The following is a 15,327-nucleotide window of genomic DNA, read 5'->3' as shown; positions in this document are numbered from 1 at the left end:
GGGGTGTCTGTACCATTGTTAGGGGTGATTCAGTCCCTATACAACTGCAGTGAGAGCATGGACTCTATAGCCGGCAATAAGTCGGACTCGTTTCCTGCCAGGGCTGCCCTTTGTCACCGATTCTGTTCATAATTTTTATAGACAGAATTTCTAGGTGTAGCCAGGTGGTGGAGGGCTTCCGCCTTGGTTGACTCTGAATCTCATCTCTGCTTTTTGCGGATGATGTGGCTTCATCAGGTCGCGCGCTCCAGCTCACAGTGGAATGGTTCGCAGCCCAGTGTGTAGTGGCTGGTATGGGAATCGGCACCTTTAAGTCTGAGGCCATGGTCCTCAGCAGGAAAAGGGTGGAGTGCCCTCTCCAGCTCAGGCATGAGTTCCTGCCTCTGGTGGAGGAGCTCAAGTATATTGGGGTCTTGTTCACAAGTGACAAGAGAGCAGAACGAGAGATCAACAGATGGATCAGGGCTGCATCTGCAGTGATGCAGATGCTGCACCGGTCTGTCGTGGTGAAGAGGGAGCTGAGTGTAAAAGTGAAGCTGTCGATTTACCGGTCAATCTACATCTCAACCCCACCTATGGCCACGAGCTTTGGATAGTGATTGAAAGAATAAGATCATGAATACAATCAGCAGAAATAAGCTTCCACTGAAGGGTGGCGAGTGCAGCCATTTGGGAGGAGCTCAGAGTAGAGCCGTTGCCCCTCCACATCAAGAGGAGCCAGCTGAGGTGGCTTGGGCATTTGATTAGGATGCCTCCTGGGCGCCTCTTGGGTGAGGTGTTCCAGGCATGTCCTACCAGGAGGAGGCCCCAGAGTAGACTCAGGACATGCTGGAGAGATTATATCTCTCTGCTGGCCTGGGAAAGCCTTGGGGTCCCTCCGGATGTATCACAGTATGGTACGGCAGCTGCACTGAGGCAGATAGGGTGAGGCTTCAGAGGGTAGTCAAGATAGCACAAAGAATCACTAGCTGCCCTCTCCCCTCCCTGATGGACATCTACACCTCCCGCTGCATCAGCAGATCCAGGAACATCATCAAGGACAGCTCCCACCCTGGCTTTGAACTCTGACCTGCTGCCCTCTGGCAGGAGCTACAGGAGCATCAAAGCCAGAACAAACAGACTCAGGAACAGTTTCTTCACCAGAGCAATCACCACCCTGAACTCACCCACTGTAACTGTGCAATACCCACATCTCTGTGCAATATTATATTATTCATACTGAATAATATCTATCACTCCTGTAATGTGTAATATCCAATATTCATTCACTAGTGGAATATTCATTCACCAAGTGCAATATTCACCATCTTCATTATTATACGTATCGTATTTTTCGGATTATAAGTCGCTCCGGAGTATACAGTAAGTCACACCAGCCAAAAAAATGCATAATAAAGAAGAAAAAACATATATAAGTCGCACTGGACTATAAGTTGCATGGGGGATTTATTTGATAGAATCCGAGACCCAGAGCAGACATTACGTCTTGAAAGGCAATTTTAAATAATAATGGATTAAAGAACAGGGCGAACACGATTACACCTACGTTATGCTAATGTAACACATTCAGCTACATGGCGTACAACGAACTGAGTACGTGTCTGGTATGTTAACGTAACATTAACAGTTATTCAGATAACCATAGCGTTAAGAACATGCTTCATCCTCGGTGTCGCTTCTAAACAACTCCGCACACTCCATACGTAGACGAAGCGCCGCTTCCTCTTCTGTGTCGCTTTCGTCAGACTCGTCGTCAGTTGCAGTTCCAATTACTCCGGCCTTTCTGAATCCCGACAGGATGGTTTGGTTGTCACTGAAGCCCATGTTTTGTTGATCCATCCAATGAATTACAGGAAAGTTGGGTGGCGCATTCTCCCAGTTGCCGTGAAGCTGTGCTCTCCATCCATCATCCACTGCTCCCACAGGTTACGCAAGACTGCTTTAAAGCTCCCGTTCACGGGGATGTCAAGTGGCTGGAGTATTTTGGTTAATGTGTTAATAATTTCACATATAAGTCGCTCCGGAGTATAGGTCGCACCCCCGGCCAAACTATGAAAAAAAGCGCGACTTATAGTCCGGAAAATACAGTATATACTTATTTTGTACAATGTATATATTTTTAAACATTCTCTTATTTTCTGTATTTTTATTACATTTTATTTTCTGTACATTTTTAGATTATATTAGATTATTATATTTTTATTTTAGAGAGTTTGACTTTCTATTGCATGGCACTGAACAGGAGTGTCCTCCAATCTCATTGTACATCCTGTATAATGACAATTAAGGCATTCTATTCTATTCTGTTCTATTCTATTCTATGAGTGGAAATTTAATGTAAATGTATTTGTACTTTTCCTTCATGTTTCAGTCAACAGTGTCTCTAAACCTGCCTCTGTGCTGTTAGCAGAGTCCACTTCAGTACTGTGATGCTCATGGTTGTAGTTTATCTGGTCTTCATGGTGATGGTGCCCATGGTGATGCTCAGGGTGAACCACACTGACTGGAACTGTTACTTTGTGACCTTCAGAGTCCCAGGAGTGGATGAAGAAGGTCCGGTGTCCTTTATGAAGAACAACCTGTCGCTTTACCTGGAAGATTAAAACAACCCTCAGTAGGAACACAACATGCAGGCACTGCATCCTTCATCAGAGCAACTCTTCACAAACTTTACTGCACTTTTTAAACTAACTCCAGTTTTGCAGTCCAGTCTGTTAACACTACTCACCATTTACACACCGTCTGCCTTTAAGCCAAAGTGACTGTCATCACTGCTGAAAGGAAATACTGAGCGGTCTGTGCAGTCAGTGAAGCGCACTGGGAAAGGATAGAAAAACAGATTACAAATGTGGTGCATATAGAGAAAGAACTGGCAAGTCTTTGTTGCTTTGCTGTGTGTCAGTCATTACTGCCTCTTCCAGAAAAATAAGGACACTTATTAAACCTTCATGAAAACAGTAAGTGATCAATCAATGACTTGTGTGCCAATGATTCTGTGTTCATGTGTAATGTATTTGCTTATGTTGGTAAATAGACTGCAGTCAACAGGAAATCACCAGTTTTGCAAAGATCTTTCTGACTTTGCATTAATGTATCTACATTATGATCAATCCGGTCCTTTTAAAATATCTTTATAGAACTACAATGTTATATTTTTGCAATTTCTGCTGCCCTCTTTGCCAGGTCTCTTAAAAAAGATATTTTAATGTCAATGTTTTATAAATAAAGAATATATAAAATATTTAAAAGTATATAAAAGTGATCGCAGCTTCTGCCTTGTGACACTAATATTGTTTCTTGACTTGATATCATTTATGTGAGATATGTTTGACATATCTTTCCCAGATTATAGGCTAAAAAGTGATTTACAACAGTTTAAATAGTGGAAATCAAATTTTGGCAAGCAATCATTTTTGGCACAATACCGGTGTTACATTAGGTGGCCCTAATGTTACCAACCCTGTTTATCAGAGGGAAAGTGGGATTTTTAGGAAAGTTGGGCCTAATATTAGCTAGCACAATGTTAGCTTACAATCAGCACTTGTTACACTGGCTCTGTTCAGCTGTCTGGAGACAGGAGGTTGGAATCTCTAATCTGATGAAAATCAGAAACTGCAACAATATCAGAAATAAATAACCATCTTCATGTGTGAGTTAGAACTCCGACTGCAGTTAAAGAAATGAGACTTGAGGTGAAGAGGAAGAAGAGGTGGGGATAAGGAAGGAGGAGGAAAAATAATAAATCATGAGAACAAATCTTGCAACAGGCTGGCGACCTGTACAGGTGTACCCTGCCTCTCGACCTATGTCAGCTGGGATAGGCTCCAGCGCCCCCTGCGACCCTGAACAGGATAAGCGGAAAAGGCTGGATGGATGGATGGAGAACAGAACAAGAAAGAGATTATGAGGAACAGAGTATATGGTTTCAAAGAGCTACTTGTGATCTCTTTAAGTAATTCATAACTGACCCTTTGCAGCAGTTTTCAGGTTTGTCAGATTTCTTTCTGAATTCTCAGGAATCTGGAACATTCTAACAGAATTCTATTGGGGTGGAGCGTTAACTGATGAAATATTGAAAATATCTATATTACATGATATTGTGGTTGTCTTGGGACATATCTGTAAAAAAATTTGTTTTATCAGGATAACCTTATTTTGTCAAATCAAGCCTTCATTATGTAACTGATCTTTAAATTCAATTTCATGTTCATTAACTTACGAGTGAAACTGGAAACAGTTTTATGTTTAACTCAACTACAATGCATTCTTATTTTCTTCCTGCTCTCTTCTCTTCCTGCTCTTGATGGAGACGGTCACATCTTCTCTCGCTCCTGTGCTCCACACTCTACCTGCTTTGCTGCTTGCCGTAAATGCCTCTCTTACACATCGACCAAATAGGAATCAACATGGATCTGGCAAACTCGACCCTCAACACCATTGATTTTCTCCACTATGAGATCGGGGAAAGGGGCGCCCACATGTCCTAGTGGAATAGACCCCGTTGGGTACATAATTGACTCGTGGAGCGTGTGGAGACCTGTGTGTCGTTCAGCATTGCCAGTTGAGGACGTGGAAGACGTATACATATTACATTTTTTGGTAACGGGATCTCTTCTGTCTGGGCTTGGAGGATACCTGATTTACTGGGAAATTAAGGAAATCTGGCGAGACTGCACAACCAGATGGATGGGCTATGCAGAACCGTACAGACTCAGACTCAATACCTCATGGACCTGAGCTGCAGGCTGGATGCTCACAGTCCAGCTGCGAATGTGCTCGCAGGTGAAAAGGATTAGATCTGGAGATAAGGGTACACAGCAAGGACGGATGTGAATTTTCAGTCTGCATCTTTTCCTAAATAACTTAACACACTGGGTGTTAGGGCAGAAAAAGAGCAGTTCCAGTAACCCTATGGCAGATGCAAGAAGTGAACAGTTTACTTTGCCCAGGATAGGATTACTGGGGCCCCACCCTGGAGCCAGACCTGGGGAGGGAGCTCAAGAGAGAGAGCCTGGTGGCTTGGACTTAGCCAGTGGGCCTGAAGAGGAGCCATGGGCCCGCTCTCCTTTAGGCCCTCCACTTCTCTGGTGGGGAAGGAGCCTGAGCTAGTCCGTGAAGTTGAGAGATACCAGGTAGATATAGTCAGGGTCGCCTAAACACATGGCCCGGGCTCTGAAACCAGTCTCCAGGAGAGGGGCTGGACTCTGTTACAGTCTGGAGTTGCCCTCAGTGAGAGGCAGTGGACTCAGATTCAAAAGGAACAATGCTGTTTTCAGCCTGGTCACGTAATGCTGGCTCTGTATCCTCTCAAAGATATTCAAGTTTGCACGGGAGTTTGCCCATCCAGTCTACTGTGGTAGTAGGTACTGTGGACCTGGAGGAGGGATTTGACCATTGGGGTATCCTGTAGAGGGTGCTGTGGGAATATGGGGTGTCTGGCCCATTGTTACATTGAACCTGTATTGAGAGCTTGGTCCACACAGCCACTAATAAGTCAAATTTGTATCTGGTGATTACATCACTGGTAGTCAATAAGAGCTTATTTTTGTTTTACTCTCCCTTGTTGCCAAGAACAACCAATGAACCTGGAAATGACCCACAATACAGCACACACTGATTCTTACAGTGGTATGCAACAGCGCACACAAGGCAGCTACAGAAACTGCTCTGAACCGACGGAATCTGGCGTTCACCTCCGGAGAAATGAGACTACTCCTCGCTGCCACGCAGCCGCAACGTTGTGATGAACTTGTTCCGTCCTTGTGCGTTTCCGGCCACTTTATCAGTGAGAGAATAACAATCAGGAACAATCAATACAAGGACTCACAAATGTCAGCAAATTCCTGGAGAGAGCTGCTAAAACTGTTGGGATGGACACGAGGGAATGAAGAAAGTGAAAAAACAGGGACAAGCTTTGAGCTTGGGAAATCTTTTTATAGCCTAAGCCTGCTTTAAACTTCTCCACAACCTTATTCCTGACCTGTCTGTGTGTTCTTTGGACTTCATGATGCTGTTTACTCCCCAATATTCTCTTAACCAACCTCTGAGGGCATCACGGAGCAGCTGTATTTGTACTGAGATTAGATTACACACAGGTGGACTCATCAGGCAACTTCTGAATGCAACTAGTTGCACTCAGAGAAAAGGGGGCTGAATACTTTTGCAAGCCACTGTATATCTGCTTGTCATATTGGTTTTGATGGGGTGACACCAGGTGCACATCCACTTACACATGCTTTTTGATAGGGGTTCGCCAACTGAGACATGTGGTTAGGTCCAGTGTCTCCTCGTGAGACGTGACATTGGTGCTGGAGCCCCGTTGTTGACCCCCCCCCCCTTTTGAACCCATTGAGTCTGTAGATATAAAGTTTCATTCATATAAGTGGCTGTGGCTCAGGGGGTACAGCAGGTCACATACTAATTGGAAGGTTGGCAGTTCAAACTGGCTGAATGCCAAACGTATCCTTGGGAAAGATCCTGAACCCCAAGTTCACACACACTGAATGTGTGTGAGTGTTAGACAGTAACTTAGCTTAGTTACATATGGAAGTCAAATTACCATTATATAACTGTCATTCCATTTATTGCTGTAATTCAGGTCTAAATGCTCCCACAGCTTTGTACAAACAAATCTTTCATGTGAAATGATACTGAACGCTAGAAACAAACACCAAACCATTTAATTCAGGTTAAGAGTGAGAGAGCAGATTCCTGGGTTGTTCTTACCTCTGCCCAGCCTCATCCCCGGCGTCAGGTGTTGCTGAGACACTCTGAAAATCCATAGATCTGATTCAAATCCAGGCACACACTTTGGCCTCTCCGCTATTGCTGGTGCTGAGATCTAAGAGAGGAGAGGAAGTATTTGAGTTAGACCTGGAATAATGAATTGGCTAATTATAAGCAAGAGGAAAACATGCTCGTAGAGTTTGATAGCTTAATAACATTTTTAATCAACAACTGCAAACTTTAAATGTTTCCAGCTTTGAGAATATCAGGGTTTGCTGTTTTTCTTTGGTCACCAACAGATGAACACCTTCTGGTTTTGAACTGTTAGTCAGACAGGAAGGAGTCGACAATCAAATCAATTTCAAGCTAGTTTAACTTCACTTTATTGGTGACCATTGCCATCTTGTGACAAGCACACAAAAAGCACTGCCTTCTCATACCCTCGTTCTGGGTTTGGTTTTTACAGTAAAAGTCCATCTGAAATAATGGTTGCAAATCAACAATGAGCTGCATTGAGCTGGCAAATACATATACATTTTAAAGACTGACTAAGGAAGAGTGAATGATTAACTATTAGTAAAATCACATATAGATAATTTTTTTATTTTTAATATCACTCTGTGTTACTCTAACCACTAAATTTCTGGATGTCCTTTATTGTATTCTTAGACAGAGATAAGCTGAGGGATCTCACACACTTCAGCACCAGTGCTCTCCAGACTTTATATCTTTCAAAGATGTTCTTTGCACGCTGGCAGCCTTTAAAATAATTTTCAGTGCGGTCCTTGTACCTGACAAGGTGTCATGCCCGGGGAGGAAACGGGCGAGGAAGGGCAAACACGCAGGACACCAGAGGTAAACATCACTGAAAAGGGATTTATTTAAGCAGGGAAAAAAACAAATACAAAAACCGTGGAAGGGAGACGACGGGCAGACACAGGGAGCACAGGGAACACACGGGCACACAACATCACACGCAGGCACAATAACGTCAACGACGCGACAAGGAGCATGGGAAACACAAGGCTTAAATACACAGAGGGGCTGATTAGGGAAGAGGAAACAGGTGGGCACACAGGTGATTATGATTATCCTAACGGGGGGAAAGCAAAACTGAAGACAAGGAACAGACGACCATCAAAGTAAAACAGGAAGCCAGAAGGGGGAGACAAAGACGCAGACGCAGACTAGACACCAGGAAAACATGTGGAACAAGATGACAACATAGAAACCGAGAAAATAACAGAAACACCAAGAAAACATAACACACTGGGCCACCGGCCCAGGACATGACACAAGGAATGTTTGTTTTTGTTGTTAAGCCACTTAACAATGAACTATGAATCATTCAATAAAGGCACCAAACAATGGGTTTAATGGAGTGATGCATCCAAATTTTTGTTGAAATTGTCATCAATATGTATGTAGGAGGTCAGGAGAGATTTACAACACTGAATGTCTACAGCTGTCTGTGAAACACAGTAGAATCTCTGCCATGTTTCAGGGATGCATTTCAGCCGGTGGTATGGATTTCATTAAAAATTGATGGAATTATGAACACAGACACATCCCAATGATGCCCATAATGCACTTTCTTTTCATTCACCTTATGTACTCTGTTTATACTTCACTCTGTATTTAATCATTAGTTATTATTAATTTCTGGTTCTGTTCCACAGCATGTCTTTTGTCCTAGAAAACTAATTAAAAAAAACTAATAAAAATGAGCAAAACCGCCCTAAAAACTAATCAAAACTGAGTGAATTGGAGAAAAAAGTTAGAACTGAATAAAACTAAAGTATAATGTAAAATCCAGAACTATTATAACCCTGGTCATTACTTGTTAAAGTTGAAGGAATACTCTTTGTCTCTCTTTGTCAGCCTGGCTACAGTGCTGAAAACAAACCTGGGGTTGTTCTTATTTTCTTCAATTAATGATGAGTAGTAAGATGTCCTAGCTTATAGGAGGGCTTTTTTATAGAGCAACAAACTCTTTTTCCAGGCTAAATGAGCATCTTCTAATTTAGTGAGACGCCATTCCCTCTCCAGCTTTCGGGTTATCTGCTTTAAGCTGTGCGTTTGTGAATTATACCACGGAGTCAGGCACTTCTGATTTGAAGCTTTCCTTTTCAGAGGAGCCACAGTATCCAAAGTTATACACAGTGAGGATGTAAAACTATTGACGAGATAATCGACCTCACTGGGAGCAGAGTTTAGGTAGCTGCTCTGTACTGTGTTGGCACTGAAGAGCATAACAATGAAGGAATTAGATCATGTTGTGTAAGCGCTTTGAGTGCTCAGATAGAGTAAAAAAGTGCTATAGAAGAACTATTCCATTTACATTCTTACAGCAACACACACCCTGATTACCAATTATGATGAAATATATCTACGTTTTATTTTTTCTCTTTAAAATCTTTTTTTGTCAGTGCCTTCCCTCCACACTTCATCCTGTCACATGTTTGGTGTCATGTTTCACAGTAAAATAAAGGTTAAAAAATAACAACACGAGGCAGCAGATTAATGGGACAACAATGAGAGGAGGAAGGAATGATTTACTGTGGAGTTTAAGTGGAGTTTCTCTTACAGAGTTCCTCAATGCCCCGTCTACTCTCAGTTCAATTCAATTCAATTTGTACTGTTTAGCAACAAATCACAACAGTTCCCTCAAGGTGCTTTGTATTGTGGGTAAAGACCCAACAATAATTACAGAGAAAACCCAACAGTCAAAATGACCCCCCCTGTGAGCAGCACTTGGTGACAGTGGGAAGGAAAAACTCCCTTTTAAACCTCCGGCAGACCCAGGCTCAGGGAGGGGCAGTCATCTGCTGTGACCAGTTGGGGCTGAGGGGGGAGAGCCTCTCACACAACTGCTGCTCAGTTTAGGTTTTGGCTTTAACTCACATTCCTCTGTCACCCCTGAGCTGACAAAGCTGATAAAGGTGTTACTGGGTGATTCATGACCATCAGTGTGAATGTTGGGTATAAACTTATATGATGTAAAAAACAAACAGTTGTGTAGTAAAAATTCTTCCAATTCCAGCCTTCTATGCATATGAAGCAGTTACAGATTTTAAACAAGTGTTTTAAATCTGCCTAAGTTATTTCAGCAAGTGCTGTGGCTACCAAAATTATTCACAAGAAAAAGGGAAGTACTGCTTTTAAAACAACTATCGTCATGTCGTCTATGTCAGAATCAAATCAGTAAGTAACAACATGAACCACATTTTTTTAACTTTGAGTAGAATGGACAATAAGACAAATGACTGAACACCAACTGCAAAAGTATAACCAAAGGAGGAAGTCTCACCTGAAAAACAATGACTGCAGCACCAAAAACCGTGAACCAAGTGGACCCCATCTGTCTCCCTTTTTAGTATTCCTCACAACTATATGGTCAAATCAAATAATGGTAGAAGCTGACAGCATTATTATCAGCAATGATCTGAGTCTGAGCTCAGCCAACCACATCTGCAGATCTCAGTCTTACTTCCTCTTAGTGATAATCTGTCTCTCACTCACCATGTCTTTCTCACACATACACACACATTGAAATTGAAATTTCAACCACAATTGTTTATCACGAACCTCAAGAAAAAAAAACTAAACTTGCTGACAGCGAACTATTTTTCATTTGTAAAACCAACCACAAGTCTTTGTGAAGTTACTAGTGTGAAGCCAGCCTGAAAACCACCAACAGCTGTCTGAACAGCAGCGGAAATTTTCTGTTCTATTTTCATACAGTGTTGAAAACACATGGTGATATTCTCCAACAGAAGCTACATACAGCCGCGGTATATTTGATGACAGTGATTTAAGCCTGGAGCTTTCTTTTCTTCAGTAAAGTCATTTGCTAATAAGCTGTAATAAACTCACTCACTGAAGTCATTCTCTGTGATAAACAATAATCAGTATCAATAATTAATACAGAGGAAAAGTGCACTTCCTTTATCCATCCATGCTTTTCTTCCCGTCTCTGTCTGGAAGCAGTTACCTGACAGGTTAACAGTATTCATGCTGGTACCAGGAGCTGAGGAGGGTTAAGTGAGAAGAAGAGCTGGCAGTTGGTGAGATGATGAGCTGGATATACCGGGCAGAGCACAATAACTGAGCACTGTAAAAATTAATGCAAGCACAGCAAAGTCTACATAATTTTGTTCATGTGTGGTGTTGGAATCCACAGTGGACACTTATGAGCCATGGTTATCACCTCTGCTAATGAGAATCAAGATCAAAGTTACTGTTTGACAACTACAAACACACAAATGTGTTTAGTGACACTGATTCTTGAGCAACTTGTCATTGCTTTATACTGAGTTAGTAAAATAGGAAATAGGTGCAGTGATTTATTAAAACAGACATCAGTGGAAATGCAGCATGTAAGACAAACACAGAGTTTGTACAATTCTAACAAGTCTGAAATGTTTGTAATAACCTCCTTTTTTCTTCAGCACAGTCTGAACTCTCTGAGGCAGCTTCCTGTCATTTCTTTAAGTAGCCCTGAGGAACAGTTCTCCAGGCTTCTTGAAGGACATTCAAAGCTCTTCTCTGAATGTTTCTGCCTTTTGTTCTGTTCTCTGTCAGGATCATCCCACACTGCTTCAGTAATGCTGAGGTCCAGGCTCTGGGAAGGCCAATTTATGACGATGTCTTCCATTGTGTGTTTTTCTGTCCAGGCATGTTTTACTGTGTTGGCAGTGTTTGATATGGTGTTCATAATTCCATTAATGTTAACAGATGGTGACCCCGTGTGATACAGCTTCACTGTAAATACTTTTAATACTGAAGGTTAGAGTGTTTCTTATGTCCCTTTGTGTTTTTAGTGTGAGTGTGTGTGTCTGTGTGTGTGTGTGTCTATTAGCTATGTTGTGACCATTAAGCACTGCAAGCTCCAGTGTTGTGAGTCCTAATAAATTGTTTTGCTTCTTTTAGTGTTGGAATGCAGAGTGGCAGTGTGGCCCACTCCACAGGTGGAGGTCCCCCTTTTGCTCACATTTTGTTTTATTGTACAGCACTGTACGGTTGTATGTATGATTGTGTACAACTCGTAAACAATTAGTACTACAGTCGTCTCCTCATGTTTTTAACTTTTGAATTACATTTTTCTTAAAGTATTTTTCTTTTCCCATCGAGCCAACTCTGGTGTGTTTATTTGAACCTGTGTAGTTTTTTATTCGAATTGTGAATATACCTTCAAAATTCTGTATTTCCTGGGGGTGAAATTCCCCCAGGTGGGGTTGTTGTGACTGATTAAGATGACAGGGTTCTAGCGGCAGTCTCTGATGTTAACTGTAGGGATGGTATGCTCCAAACTGATGACTCAATAGTGTGTGACCCAGGTCAGGTGAGAGGCCCAACCTACCACACACTCAAAGGAACTGCTGTAGGCGTGCATTCAGTTGACTACAAATAAAACTTTATTGCAATATAGAAATACACACAAGTCTCCTGGGTAGGTTTTGATTTAAAAAACGAACATTAAAAAAACAGCTACAGATCAATAAGTAAAAAATAAATTTAAAAAAAAAAAAAAAAAAAAAACCCTGGCTAGAGGAGGTACAATAAACCCCACAGTTGGCGCATACACACAGCAAAACCACAGATTAACATAAATGCACATGCAAACAGGGTTCACTCCCACTATCCTAATTTGCCGCTACGCATGCACAAGAGGCGGCCGAGCAAACAATGAGAAAAAATTACAAAAAGAAAGGGTCTTACACCACTTCCTCCTCGCTGCTCCGCATGTTCCCAAAAGATAAAATAATAAAAACAGAAGTCAACACAATGTTCATCCACACAGTCTGGTTACAACGACATCCGGGGTAAACAAAGCCCCACAATTCAAACCCCGTCGCAAGCAGATGCGACCTTTCCTTTCAACAGGATGCCAAAAGAGGGAAACTTCGGTTTAACCCACCAGTGTTTGCAGCAGCATCATGAAACAAACAGGGACATAAAACACTGGCGGGACAACGCCGGGCAAGGCAAAACAGCAGCGTAGTATTCTATAAAAAAGGGGGAGACAAGGCAGGACACAAGGGGGTTAAAACAATACACCATGGAGGGGATACCCTCTCGACCTTAGCACACCAGCAGTGTTTACCTGTACCTGCCTCCAATTTTAGAATCCACCCCACTGGGAATAAAATGGGCTCACCGCAATGCCACCTGGTGTAGGAGATTCACTCTTCCTACAACCAGAACACAAACTTTAATACTAACTCCACTCTAGCCGAAGTAGGAGTGAAACTCCTCACTGCCCATAGGCTTAGGAACCGGGGGGGAAGGGGGGGACATGTCCCCCCCAATATTGGAGACAGGCATATTTGTCCCACCCAAAAATTACACCGCAGAGGAGAAAATTCTTTAACTCTTTTATTTTGAAGGCGCAACATAGCGTAATGCCACCGCGCTCCCCCCGGCCCCCCTCTGAACACCTCCGAGTGTTTGGGAGCTGGAGACAGCGGCAGGAGTCAGAAAACGGTCTGTCAGGAATGTCACCATGAAAATGGCTGTTTGTCAGTTTACTTTCATACAGGGGCCTGGTGGCCATCGGGAGGTTCGGGAGGTTTCCCGAATGGCCGGTCGTTTCCAGGCCGAACTGGCCGTTGATCAGAATTTTTCTTTTTTTTTTTTACACAATTAAGCACAGCAGCGCTGGCGCGGCCACAGGTGCAGACAGTGATGGTTGGTCGCGAACGTTGCGGCTCTAAGAGCTGGCTCTTTGAAGTAAATGACAGGAGCCGGCTCTTTTTTCATCAGGAGGGACTACAAACACAACAGCCTAGCAGTAGTGGTGGGTGGATCGATCTAGTTCAGCAGATTCAGCAGAGATGGCTTGTGTGGTGTGTTCTTTAGCCTTAGCAAAAGGCTGGACCTGCAGCCCTGTTTCTGCTTCTTCTCCCTCCACCATCTACGACGCCTTCCAGACTCGACAGCAATCCACAGATAGCCCAGCAGTCTCGCTGTGTTGTCTGGTACATTGTGAGTGTATTGAAAGTCACTCGCAAACAGAAGCTGCAACAATACCACATACAGATGCAGCCACCTAATGTTGCCGCATCCAGCCAGACGTCGGCCAGCTGAAGTCCAGCTCCCAGCTGGCCGACGTCCGGCTGTCGTCGGGCTGGAAGTCCCCCTCCTTCTCCTGGGCGTATCTACTTTACAGCATGAACACACCCCTTTCCCTCAATTGTAGACTGTCACCAAAAGGTGGCGCCTTCTTAACAAAAACGTTGAGTTCTGTGATTCAAAAAAGTTTTGGTGAAGTATCAAGTTTTGAAAACCTAAAATAGATGCCTAAAATTTTTGTCAGTATGACCTTTCACACATTTCCATTGCGAATCACCAAAAGATTCCTTTGTTTCACTTCATCTTTTAACTAAATAAGTAAATAAATACAGTAGGTTAAAAAAGAAGCGGTGCTGAGCTGAGCCAACCCGGTCTCACGGCAGTTCATGCAGTAGTCACGAAATTTAAGCTATTGATTCGTGCTCATGAACACGAATTCCCTCTTTTTTTCGTGTTACTCGGCACGACTTCTATTCTGCCTGAAATGCAGTGGGATAAAGTTCGTGCCTCTGAGCACGGCTTCTAAGCTGCAGTATAGTTTTTTTTTTTTTTTTGCCCCTGTCCCCCTTTTTTCCCCCTTTTCTTTTGAACTGGAAGCTCAGAAGCTGAATTATGCCTTTAATTGCGATCCTTAAGCGCCACTTTTCCTTTTGACATGAATTTCTCCTTGTTTCATTTAATGTGGGATGCTGCTTATGGTTGTAACGATGACATTTGTGGGGCTTTTTAGGTCTAAATTTATATTTACGTGTTTATGGTTAGTGCTATATTCGGTGTCCAATTTTTTCTTTGAGTTCCGTGGTCTGAAGCCGTTTTCCCTCTGTGTTAAATCCATGAACCAACGATGAATAAATAAATGAACTACAGTACCCATCACCCCATCGGCCGTAACCATGGTCACGCGTATTCCCGTTGCTGTCCAGGTAAATTGCATTAGTTCACCCGCTTCGGGTGTTATGAGGTAATTACTGACTTTGTTAGCGGTTTTCAGGCCTGTAGATATGGGCCAGCAAGGGCCGTCTGCACCTCGTAGTCAGTCGAGAAGGTAGTTATCATTCTAACGGAGGATCATTGACAGAGGGATGAAGGACTACAGACGAAGGACTACAGAAGCCATGCTCGCTGACTTCCGGCGGATGCTGCAGTGTTCAGGTAAGAGGATTTCAATGGACAGCGTTTATATAGTGATATTATTAAGGCAGTGAGTTGAAACTTGAGCTGAGCTGAAACTTACAGTGTATTACATTCCCATCATGGAGAAGCTTCCAGACTCTGGGAATCCTGTCAGTGAGCAGGGACTGATTCACTGTCCTCAGCTTTAAACAAACCCAGTCTCCATCTCAGGTTTTGACTCACTAATTTGAATCACTAATCTAGAAGCATCAGGCTACTTACTTTCAACACCATAATTTTGTTACTGATTCATTAATATGTTTTACATTGTTGTTGTTTATCAGTGGAGGGAGCAGATTTGAGAACAGCAAAAAGAAGCACTAAATCTTTTTCTTTTTTTTTTTTGTGGTAGAG

General features: G+C 42.8%; 1 pseudogene; it reads right to left on the bottom strand.

Moving 5' to 3' along the window:
• LOC115777352 (cadherin-1-like) overlaps positions 1–10,102 on the bottom strand; it is a 29,218-nt pseudogene extending 19,116 nt beyond the window's left edge.
• Positions 10,103–15,327: the final 5,225 nt, after the last annotated feature.

This window comes from Archocentrus centrarchus, unplaced genomic scaffold (assembly GCF_007364275.1).
Source record: "Archocentrus centrarchus isolate MPI-CPG fArcCen1 unplaced genomic scaffold, fArcCen1 scaffold_50_ctg1, whole genome shotgun sequence".
Classification (NCBI taxonomy): Eukaryota; Metazoa; Chordata; class Actinopteri; order Cichliformes; family Cichlidae; genus Archocentrus; species Archocentrus centrarchus.
Note: the sequence above shows the minus strand (reverse complement) of the source record. Positions and strands in the feature narration are given on the sequence as shown.